The sequence below is a fragment of the Strix uralensis genome, chromosome 2 (assembly GCF_047716275.1).
Source record: "Strix uralensis isolate ZFMK-TIS-50842 chromosome 2, bStrUra1, whole genome shotgun sequence".
In the NCBI taxonomy this organism is placed as follows: Eukaryota; Metazoa; Chordata; class Aves; order Strigiformes; family Strigidae; genus Strix; species Strix uralensis.
Window position 1 is genome coordinate 54,846,532 of NC_133973.1, and position 12,225 is coordinate 54,858,756.

Here is a 12,225-nt window from a genome sequence, read left to right on the forward strand (position 1 = left end):
ACCAAGCTTTGTAATGACCTTTGGCAAAACAACTTCTGCTTTTCCAGGAAAGCGATGATGTTTTTGAAAATACCAATTAGGTCTCAGAAAAGAGAGGGGAGAAAAAAAATTTCAGCTCAGTCAAAGAAAGCATAGTAAAGTTACAAATAACTAAAAGGGTCTGTAGATGAGAGGTATTCAGCAGCCCTTGTAAATGTAACAAGACCAAGCAGAGCCTCATACTCTCACTTCAGAAAGTGAACTTTCTGAGATTTTGTAACATGCATAAAGCAGCATATCTTTTAATAAATTTACGTTATCTGGCTTCGATAGCAATCCTCATTTGCTGGAGAGAAAGCACATATAAATAAAATTATTACAGTTCCTGAAGTATTGTTAGAAAGGATTCAAATACAATAGTGACAATGTAAAATTAGAACCCAAACATCACTGAAAAAAGGAGACCAAAGCTTTTCTTCTAATTTATGACATATTGTGCCACTTTTTTTTTCCCCCGCAGTTTGATGGCTATGGAGAGAATTTGGAATTGACACCTCCTGGGACTACACAGTAAATTCAGTTTTCATAATGGATCGTTTTTATTTTCTTCTTTTAATGAGCAGAGAGATTAAGGTTCAACTAATAGACCATGCAAAACTGCTGCACATGTCAAGTGAAACAGCTGGCTGCAAGACACAGCAGAGTAAGAAGTGCCAAAAGTTACAGAGAGCACCATGAGGGCTGTCTGGGTTTCACGGGCAGGTGAGAGGGAGCCATGTGAAAGATGACCATGTCGGAGGGGAGCCCTGCTGACCCTTGGGGAGCTGAACTTGGAAGGCCAAGAGTGCTGAGGGGACTGTGTTGGTCTTACCATGTAAGACTGACAGTATGTAGGTGATGGTGTCACAAACATCAAATTTGGGTACAGATGTCACAGAAGTGGAACTAATGGGGAAAAGTAATGAAGGGTGTGCTGTTTAACTGGGAAGAAACAAGGGTGGAGAAAAGGAAGGATGAAGGTAGATATGGGAGAACAAGTGGGAGACAATGGAGAGAAGAGGCAATCAAAGGGACTGGTTGCACAGAGGCAAGCTGGTGGCCAGCATGTTTGTGCAGCCAGGCCCTTCACCTGATCACCAGTCTGTCCTATCTTCTGATTGAACTCTAATTCTAATTATTTTCTATCTGAGTATACTTCCACACTGTGTGTAAGAGTGTGTGTGTGAGAGAGACAGACAGACGAAGATTAGCACCCTTCAATTCAGACCAGGCAGCAGGTGGGATAGGAGGTCTGCGACTCAGCTGCCAGAGAGACTATAGGTCTGGGGCCAGAGAGACCAGGGACTAAGAATCTGCTATGAGGGAGACCATAAGTGTGGATCAGCTATTGGAGAGACCCACTTGTGCACATACATGAGGTGTGTGCATGTGTCTGTGCAATCCGATAGCAAGCTTCAAGTGTGATTCACTGATGCATAAGAACAGGATCTGGCCATTTCTACTCTTCCTGTTTATGACAATGTGGTGCCCATAAAGTTGCTGGTTGCCTGTACGCATGACTCTGGTGGTTGGCTGTGTCTGTACACAGCATGTGTGCATGCACTCATGTGCACGCATGGGGACTGCATGCTCAGTCTCACTGTCAGCTGGGCCTGGGATCAGATCCTCAGACCGGGATGAGGTGAATCCCCTTTGGTCTAGAGGGCCACCGACTTGCCCTCTCTTAAAGCATCTTCTACCTTTGACTAGCATTATTTCAGTTGTGCAACTTTAATTGAAACAATAACATATAAAATATATGTGATAAAAATGAAAAGGTCTGAGAACCCATAAAGAGCATTAGTATTCTATACATTAGGATAAGGATGGAAAGAACACATTGGCCCAGTCAGAAAAGAGGTCTGGTACAACATGCAAAATATACACCAGAACATGCTGACCATACATAGCCTGTTGTCTTCTCCAATGCCATCACTTGTTTGACACTACTTTACATCTATACTTTCTTGAAATGTGCTCTAAGTGAAGCTCTTCCTTGGGTAGTTGTGGTAGGTACTGTAGGGCCTGTGCTACAACACCCCAAATTGTTGATGGGCCTGTTCAAGGAAACTGTTGTCTGTAACTGCTGAGAAAAGTATGCTATTGATAGTGAACAGTACAAATAAAAGTCAGTCTTTAAAACAAACAACCAAAACTACCAAAAACCAAAACCAACAACCTGTGTGAAGGTAACCTGTAGCATTAGATGAAAGAGGAACACAGGATGCCTGAACTACAGAGGCTTTGGCAACTTGTGCCATATACACGCCAAATGAATTAAAATTGTTGTCTTTTGAGACTCTGAAGAGCTGTCAAACTAGCACATTTCTAAAGCACTACCATTTATATTATTGGCACTAAAAGTCTGCTCACTCAAAAATGTCACAGCCCTTACATCATTTAATATATTTACCATCATTATGCAGAAGTTCACACAAGCAACCGAATTCCCTAAATGGTGCTTCAAAAAATTCAGATCAGATACTAGCAATTACTTTTTCATATAGGTGGGCAGAAGAGGACAGCCAACATATCCTGATGAAATTAGTAAGTCGTCCTTGTTATTATCAGACAACAGTATAAAACTCAAAACTGACAGCAAGAAATACTCCTGATTTGTTATACTTGTTCTTATATTTGCAGCCCACTTCTGTGTTTTTCACTTTAATGAGATTGATGATAACATCCACTTTCCAGAAAAAGAAAAATATTTTGTTGATACTATGTCTAAACACTTCAGGAAAAATATTTCCTCTATCTTTCAAAGAAAGCATTTTTTAAAAGAGAGTTATAATTCATCATTCTGCGACAACATTTAGAAAAGAGCATTTATACAGTTATCTAAAAGCCTGGTCAAACTGTATCATCTCCCTGAATATCACCCCATTTAAGCATTTTTATTACCCATATGCTTACTAAAACCATTGATCTATATTCCACTTTTTATGTGGTAATCTAAATTGCCTTGAGTAATCTAACAGAGATAATTAAATGAGTTTCATTAACATCTGCAAAAGGTTCCAAGGGCATACAGTGGATTAAAGTCTGGTTTGCAAACATGTTGCTCAGATTTCATCATCTACATGCTAAAGAAACAAGTAAAGTGCCATGTGACACAGGAAAATAGGAACGGATCTGGTTTGCCATCATCTCCAATCCCATGTCATTTTATACTGTATCATATAAACTGTATCGTCTACCCTCCTTTAAATATTTACTAATGATCAATGTAAACCCATTTTGGATTATTCGATCCAGTGCTACGACTGAAAGTTTGGGAACAAACTCCATTGCTCTAATGTTTAAGGGTCTTCTCCCTTGCAGTCTAAATGTATAGTACCTTTAATTCTTTGCCACAGATCATTGTTTGTTTTAGACATTTCTCATTTCTTCCTGGTGTTTATTCCTGCATTATCTTAGTTTTGCTGTATTAGACAAATCTGTGTCTTTTAGTTCCTCCTCATATAATGATTTCTTTCCCTTCCCTAATCATCCTAACAGTATTTTCTGAGTTTGTTACATTTTGAATCCCCCCTCACAAACATGTCTATCTACAATTAATAACACTCCCCTATCTCCACAATGGCATTTGCCATTGACATATCCAAATGACAACACTTGGATGACTCTCAGTAATTCAGCTAATACATCAAGTCATTTTAAACACATACTTCTAGATAATTGGGAAAATTTTATTAATCTTCAATTGCATCTTTGAATTTTACTGTATTCATATACATTCTCTACATAGAATCCTCCATTCTTCCTTTGGTTATTCTTTATATGGATAAAGAGCCACTTGCAAGGTGTTTTAACATTTTCTTTAAGAAAATACTCAGGCTGAATTTGTGCAAGTCTCACTTCAGCCCTCTAATTTCTGCTTCACAAGAAGCTTTCGGTGTTGGTCAGTCCTTTTAACTTTTCCTTGCACATTTGTTGCTTTTTTGTAATGTCTTTACTGATGTGGTTATTCAGCTAATTATGTCTCTCTTCCCCCAGTTTTCAGGTGCATCCACATCACTAAGATTTGAGACTTTGTAAACTGGACTATAAACCTAGATGATTAAAAATGTCTTCTTTAAAAACCTAACAAACTTTTTACAATTCTTATTATCAGCAAGGATCACTGCACAAATGGAGAAGATACAGAGATACATATATATGTGTATATACATATATACATATATGTGTGTGCGTCTCTTATACTCACACACAACTCTATGCCATCATGCTGAATCTTGAAACCAGTATTTTCATAAGGAATGAAACACTCCTGGCTTTCTCTGCCTCCCTCTCCTCTCCCCCTGAGTTTCTTCCCTGAGAATTCCCCTTAGTCTCATATACATCCACATTTAGCTCTCCAGTAAAAACAACAATTTTCAGATATATTGAGAGTGGTAGCCTGTCTATAATGCAGCCATTAGACCACCTGCACCTGCTGCCTTGCACAGATACACCAAAGTAATCTTAAAGTAGCAAGTCAGATACCAGTATCAGCTTAGCTGTTGCAGCAGAGAGATCAGCCTGAGTTGTAAAACCTCCTTGAGACCACAAATAAATTTTCAGATAGTCCATGCTGAGCTTCATGATAGACTGAGAATGGCAGGCAGTCCAGGTAACTTAAAAGCTCAGTAGGGAAGGCCTGTATTACACTGGGTAGTCAGTGCAAACATATATTAGGTTTTCCTTCTACGTAGCAGAAGCATTTGTGCTGTAGTCTATGTAAATCTAGCCAAATACTCTACAGAAAATCACTTTTCTATTGTTAATATTTATATGAAAACATCATTATGACTTTCAAATATGGCACAACACTTAGCCTGGCAACATGTGGATTACTTAGCTTTTTAATTTGCTGCTGAGCAGTAGTTACAAAAATTCGCATGCAATTTTTACGTTTTCACAGAACCACAGAATCGTCTAGGTTGGAAAGGACCTTGAAGATCATCTAGTCCAACCTTTAACCTAACATTGATAGTTCCCAACTACACCATATCCCTCAGCACTATGTCAACCCTACTCTTAAACACCTCCAGGGATGGGGACTCCACCACCTCCCTGGGCAGCCCATTCCAATGCCTAACAACCCCTTCTGTAAAGAAATGCTTCCTAATATCCAGTCTAAACCTTCCCTGGCGCGACTTGAGGCCATTCCCTCTTGTCCTATCGCTTATTACTTGGTTAAAGAGACTCATCCCCAGCTCTCTGCAACCTCCTTTCAGGTAGTTGTAGAGGGCGATGAGGTCTCCCCTCAGCCTCCTCTTCTCCAGACTAAACAACCCCAGTTCCCTCAGCCGCTCCTCGTATGACATGTGCTCCGGACCCTTCACTAGCTTCACTGCCCTTCTCTGGACACACTCTTTTTGTAGTGAGGGGCCCAAAACTGAACACAGTAATCGAAGTGCAGCCTCACCAGTGCCGAGTACAGGGGTAAGATCACTTCCCTGTCCCTGCTGGCCACGCTATTGCTGATACAGGCCAGGATGCCATTGGCCTTCTTGGCCACCTGGGCACACTGCTGGCTCATGTTCAGCCGGCTGTCAGTCAACACCCCCAGGTCCCTCTCTGACTGGCAGCTCTCCAGCCACTCCTCCCCAAGCCTGTAGCGCTGCTGGGGGTTGTTGCAACACAGATTTGGGGAGGAGAGGGTGGCAGTAAATCCCTCCTTTTAAAACTCACTTAATCTTACCATAGTCCAGCTTTTCAATCAAAAATGAGAATAAAGTCAATGTCTTTCTAGAATCTGCTAATTAAAATATAACCAGCAAGCAGATGAGGAACCCGATTTTATGTGTCAGACTTCATGTACTCCTGTAGCATAAAACCAAAGAAACAACAAAAAAAAGCCCCCACCAAACCCATGATTTTTTTGAGCAAACTTGTCTGGACGTTCAGCTGGTCAATTCTTTAAATTTGAGCAAAAAATCAAATAACTGTAACAGTAAGCTAAGTGCTACCTGACTAACTTATCTTAGGCTACCAGATTCTGAGCATGCGGAGTCGTGATATCCTTGCTGAAGAAGCAGCTTATGGACAAGGCACAAGCCAACCCAACCAAACAGCTCTAGAGAAAGCCTTGTCCTGCCGCTCTTCCTCATGGCGCCCAGGCTTTCGGCACAGGGCTCAATTGTGTATGCAAGTCACAGAGGCAAGGCTGAAAAAGCAGCTGTGCAGCTATTACACATTATGTTCAGGTGATAGGGTTCCTCCTTCAGGAATTGTATTCCTGAAGGCTCGCGCCACGAAAACAGCTGGTCCTATGATCTGCCCATTAGCTTGCACTTGCTTTAATTAATTTTAGTCGGGAAATTAACAAGACTGTTTTTAAACAGAGTTTGAGGCTACTGATGTTTGGATTCCTCTGACCGGGCATCACTCCTTCTGGCTAGTCATGCTGTGACACTCTGGGGAAACGAGTCCTTTCCAAGACCCAGACACAATCCTGGTGCATGTCTGAAGGCATGGAAACCCCTATTTTTTATACATATGTTTTAACTAAAGATTCCTGACTGGAAAGTTGCGACTTTTCACTGTGCAACACCTGATTTTGAGCTAATCTTTTTATGATTTCCTTTTCGAAGGTAGACCATTAGCTCATGATTCCCTAGTATACTGTTAAAATGGTGGAACTGCATTTTAATAGGATGCTGGCAACAGGAAGCATGCAACAAAATCCCTAAATGTCATCACTCTGAGCTGCCAGAATCAACCCCTTGTGGCCCAAAACAAAATGTCTTTTATCAGTATGGCTTTTTGCCAAGTCTCTGCTGTCCAGCTCAAGGCACTAACTGGATTAAACCATAACGATAAAAACAGCAGCAAAAAGAAAATGCTGTACAAAAGAGATTATAAGCAGGAAGAGAAACATAAAGTACCTCTTTAGACTCCAGGTAAAACTCTGTTGTTCCCACCTGATCAAGCCCAGGAACAGCACTATCTAATATAGCACTCCTAAGAAACTGTCTCCTGTATCTCCTAAGCCATTTCTTAAGAAAATTCTCCCCTATATCCCTGACTTTCTGATTTTACCTTATGTTTCATCAATATTTCACTACTTCCTTCTGCATTTGCTGGATGCTTATGCCAGGAGCTAACTTTAACAGGGCTTCTGCATTTTTGTAACACGAAAGAGTGCCACCACAAACAGATACTCTCTATACTCATTCCTACAAAATGTGCTCAGTATTCCTCTCCTCCTTTAGGAACTCTCCAGATGTAATGATTTTTGGATATAGCAGCAGTATCTATCATGAATCTTTAACGAAGGCTTTTCATCCTAAAATGCGAAAAAAACAAACTGCATCTCAATGTGCAAGCAAAGATATTTTAACTTAAAGCCAACACAGCTGGATGTCAGACAATGAGTAAAATTGAAGCAATGTCTTTTCATAAGAGCAGAACAAAAAAAACAGTTTACACACAGAGACTTAAGCTTATGCTTGAAATGAATAGGCAACCAAAGATGTCAAAGACTGTATAGACTCCTATAATCAAAACCAGACACCAAAATGCATTCTGACAGGTGTGGCAAGTTCTGATTCCCACAGAAAAGGTGCAGTTGTGGGCCCGTCTACCACCAGGTCTCTTAAAACATTTTCCAAGTAGCAGATCTGCTCTGCAAGGGTAGAAAGCCCATCCTACCACAAAGAATGAGAACAGCATGATCCCAAGACCAACCTCAGACCAGTAAGCACTGGTGAGAAGCATACAGCTTCATCTTGTGGATACAGTTTGTCTCTAGAGCTCAAAATACTGACCGAGTATTCTGAAAGCAGAGGTGCTACAGAGCCTACATCTGCATAATACAGGATGAAAGGCTGCAGATCGTTTGCATGCTGAAGGCAGCTCAGTTCCACTTCTCACAGGTTGACAGAAAAGAGGGACAGATGTCCTCATAAATTTGATTGATCTCATGGAAAAATTAGCACAGCCCAAAACCATCAGCATGCATTTCCTGGACAGAAGAGCCCATGACTACAACACCCCCCGATCACGCTGAACACTTGCTGATAAACCAAAGGTAGGGATTAAGGCTCCCAATTTAGATCAGGTGTTTCAGCTTTATGCAGCAGTAAGAGACCATACCACTGTGGTCAGAATAGCTCTCCTACAACCAAATCAAAAGCCAATCTGAAAAAAGAAAAACAAAACAACCCTAAACCACACCACTAAAAGCTGAAAAACTCCACACACCAGCAGATTCGCATCTCCAGTATTTTTCACAAATACACATGAAAAAGCTAGCGACAAGCAGAAATACGTTACAATTGATTAAAGCATCATCCTATGTCTTCACTGAATATCAGTGTGTCTATCTGCACTATAACTTTACATGTATATTACACATTAGAAATGTTACTTTATAGCAGAGCTGCAAATAATCATCTTTCCTAAGTAAACCTAAGTTCACTTAAAAATTAAAAGCAAAATGGTGTTACTATGCTGTTCAATTTCTTAAACTATGGCAAAGTTTTCCATGCTATTTGTATCCCAAATAATATGCCTCTCCAGGTTTTAATTATGAAACGCTAAATAAATCCCATGAGCAAACACTTATTCGTATCTGTCTGCTGAGTTACTATTTGTAATTTCAGCTAATTACTTCCCCTGTCAGGAAAATATTCTCCGGAGTCCCAAGATGCCACACAAGTACCTCAATCTCTTTCATTTTAGTCTCCCAATGTTTGATACAGAAAATGTAAATTCATTTGGCTACTGCTGGAAGAGTAAAAACTTGAAATGATCTCTGCACTGTCAGCAGGTCCTTACCTTGTGTGCTTAATCCCTGTTACCATGGTGATATTTAATTGCACAGCCACACAGTTTGATTGGTTTATTTTAAATTGAAGTTTTTCTGTGGAACAGCACAGGATCCTAGCGAACATTAGATAAATGGCTTTCAAAATATTGCAGTGAGTCATCGTGTTGTCAGCAACTAGATTAATTTGAGTTCAGTTAAACTATTTCTTCACCTTAATCTTACATATATATGACAACATACATAATATGAGGTTTTTTAGCATTAGTTTTGGGACCTGAGCATTTGGAGTATAATTAAGCAGTATTTTATTGTAAGAAGGGCAATTAAAACCTAAATGAGAATTAAAATTAAGTAAGCTTTTGTTCGCAGTATCATCTTGTGTTTCTAAAACAAATTACCTATAATAACAATCCAGATAAGAACCTTTTACAGCAGGATCATACTTGATTTTCTTTACAGAAAACTGTAAATATATTGATATGACAGAAATTAAGCCAAAAGGATAAATACAGTTTCTTCAGTACTGGCTTTCATATACCTCAGCATGCAGTTCCTTAGTATATGAATGACTGTTAGAAAGGCATCATCACTACGGTGTTTCCTGGCATGGCATATCATACTAGATAACTTGTTTTAAATTCTGTACATACACTATGATGAACTAGTGTACTTCAACTATGCTATTTAAAAGGCAGCAATATACCATGATGATAATCACCCTTTTTTTCTGCTCTATAACCTAGCTCTAGCACATTTGTTTTCTTAATGCTGTAACTGAAGGCCTGGGGAAATTTTACCTAGCCTTTGCTATGAAAGGTCCAGTTCCATCACTGAATATCAGACAGCTTTACCTTATTTATTTTTTTCAAGCTTGTGGCCACTAAGGCCCTGATGTACAGCCTGCAGGATCATTCTACCTTTTTGGTGTTTCAGGAGCTGCTCTACCCTCTTTCTTTTTAGGGACTTCAACTAGCCTGGTTCTATTTCATATGCAGAGCCTCTGTGTTTGCACCATTGGGATACCAGCATGTGACCCACGATAAGGCTTCGTAGCTTCTTAGAAACCACTACTGCTCTCCCAACCACCTGCATGGCTTTGCAGAACCAGAACTTGATGCTTTTAATCTTGATTCTATAGGGACCACACTCTGTTTTACAGGAGAGATGTTTGAAAAAGCAGACTCCAACTGGGGCTATCATTCTCACACAAACTGCTTACAAGAATTAATTTGGTTTATGCTCCCGGGAAGGGTAGCTTGGTGTACTGAGGCAATGACTCTACAGATGCATTTACATGCTGTAATGCACAGATGAGATGGTGTTATCACATATGAAACATCTACCCAGAAGCACGTGAACTCAAAGGGTAATGAGGATTTCATCTTCTCACCTCCATACATTGTGACCTTGGGTTGGCATACTTGATTTCAAGTTAGCAACACTTGATTTTTTTTTTTTTCTATACAAGTTCTGGTCCAGAAGTTTTATTCCACTTCCTAATCCACCTTCAAACACACAGAATTAACAGTTTCCAGCATGCAATACTTCTCTGATTTTCATGGCATCCCCATTCAGTTTGTGTTTGGAGAAAACACTAGAGACTAAATCAGAAACACAGATCAGAAATCTGTGCTGTAGCAGAGGCCTGAAGTACATGATTCCCTGTACTCCACACTTAGGTACAATTACATCCAGGCAACCCAAGGCTAATGACTGAACAAAAGCTCCTTCTCTTCTGAGTAGTCCCACCTACATTCATACCTTCTTGTGTAACTCCCCTCATCTTTCCAGTGTGAGGAATCCACTTGGTTCAGCAAGTGGTGGTCGCACGTGTGTGCAGAGAGGACTCAGAAAGGGCAAGCCAGCAGATCGGGAAGGAGCCACGCTGCTGTGGCTAGCTCCCGACTTACTGCACATCAACTGGCTTAGGTACAGCTGCCTTACAATGCAATGAACTGTCCATTTTTCCATGCTCTAGTTAAAATAATATAGCCCCAAAAACCAGCATCTCCTTGCTACTATTCCCTCCATTGTAACAATGATCTACCCCAGTCGATATTAACATAATTTTGTCTGTCATATTTATGCCTGCCATATTTATGGCTAGAGCAACAGTTCTCTGTGAAGGATGATTGTTAAATCCCCCCTTTTCAGGAGGTTGAATGGATTTTGCAATACTTTTTTTCACCATATGCCTGAGTTGTCTCTAGGCAGACCACCGACACAAACAGGTTGCTATATAATTTTCCTTTTTCTCCTTTCTAATTATTCAGGTTTGCTTTAAACAGTCACTTGTGTTTGTGCATCCCTGCTGCTGTTTGTCTCTTCTAGCCCCACTCCCCCTTCCACCATATGATCCTGTCCTTGAGCAGGTCAAACCCTTAGCAACAGAAAGCAGATTTGTATGCCGTCTGAAAGGAGCACAGTAGCACTCTTTCTCTAATAGCACACTATTCATATCAGCAGTTCGTATTAGTGACAAGGGAATTTAAAAAAAAAAAAAAAAAAAAAAAAAGAAGAGAGGAAAAACAAGAATCACCATACCAATCAGACCTGTTGTCCGCCTGGTCCAGTATCCTTTCTCTGACAGCACTCAGTACCCTCTTCAGAGGAAGGTGCAAGAAACCTTGTAATTATAGAATAACCTGATTAATACAGGAAGTTTCGTCCTAGCCCTAGGCAGTCAGCAGCTGACTCACCCGCTTGTCTGAAACGTAAGATTTTATATCTGCTCTAATTTTTTTTTAATCCTATGTAATTTAATAGTGGAAGTCTCATTACAAATGTATATTGCAAATGTACATTTGAATCCTATGGAGCATTTTAGGCTTTACTGTAACCTGTAGCTGAGAGTTATATTTGCTAATTATATAGGTTGTACTATTTTTATCACTGCTAAACTGCCTGCCATTCAATCTCATTGGATGTCCCTTTCAGGGACGTGGGAATAAGTGGGCCAGAGAGTGTGATTCCACTGCCTGTTCCCTCGGTGTCTCACCTGGGAGTGGAGACGCCCAAAGAGGCACAGCACAGTCAGCCTTTGGCTTGAGGCATTATCCTGGCATACAGACTGCCTTCATTCACATCCCTAACCTGAATCAGAAGGAGAATGAAATGAACCCTCTTTTTGACACCCTGCATAAGCGCAAGTCACGGGGGATAGAGCAGCAGCAGTGTTGCTCATATTTTTGCGAACGCCACATAAATGCTCCAGTTAATCTAGTCAACACTGTTTCTGTACTTAGAGATGAAGGAATGTAATGCATTCAGTAAAGTGCTATGTAACATAATACCTACAGGGCAGAAGGTGGCTCCTGTGGCTTCAAACCTTCATTATGGCCTTATGTACTAAGATAGTCTTCAGGTACAAATAACAGCAGCCTTTTCAAAACTCAGGAAGACGAACAACACAGTGACAACAACCAAGGCTTTCACTATATTTTATA

At 40.3% G+C, this 12,225-nt stretch overlaps 1 protein-coding gene across 6 annotated transcripts in view; it reads right to left on the reverse strand.

Moving 5' to 3' along the window:
* FRMPD4 (FERM and PDZ domain containing 4) overlaps nucleotides 1-12,225 on the reverse strand; it is a 360,814-nt gene that overhangs the window by 100,758 nt on the left and 247,831 nt on the right. Inside the window, exon 1 of one of the 6 annotated variants that reach the window (XM_074858807.1) lies at nucleotides 11,324-11,346. The exons of the other annotated variants lie outside the window; for them this stretch is intronic. The gene's annotated coding sequence lies outside the window, so the exon portion shown is untranslated. Of the gene's footprint in view, nucleotides 1-11,323; nucleotides 11,347-12,225 lie in introns of those variants that run through there. 6 annotated transcript variants of the gene reach the window in all.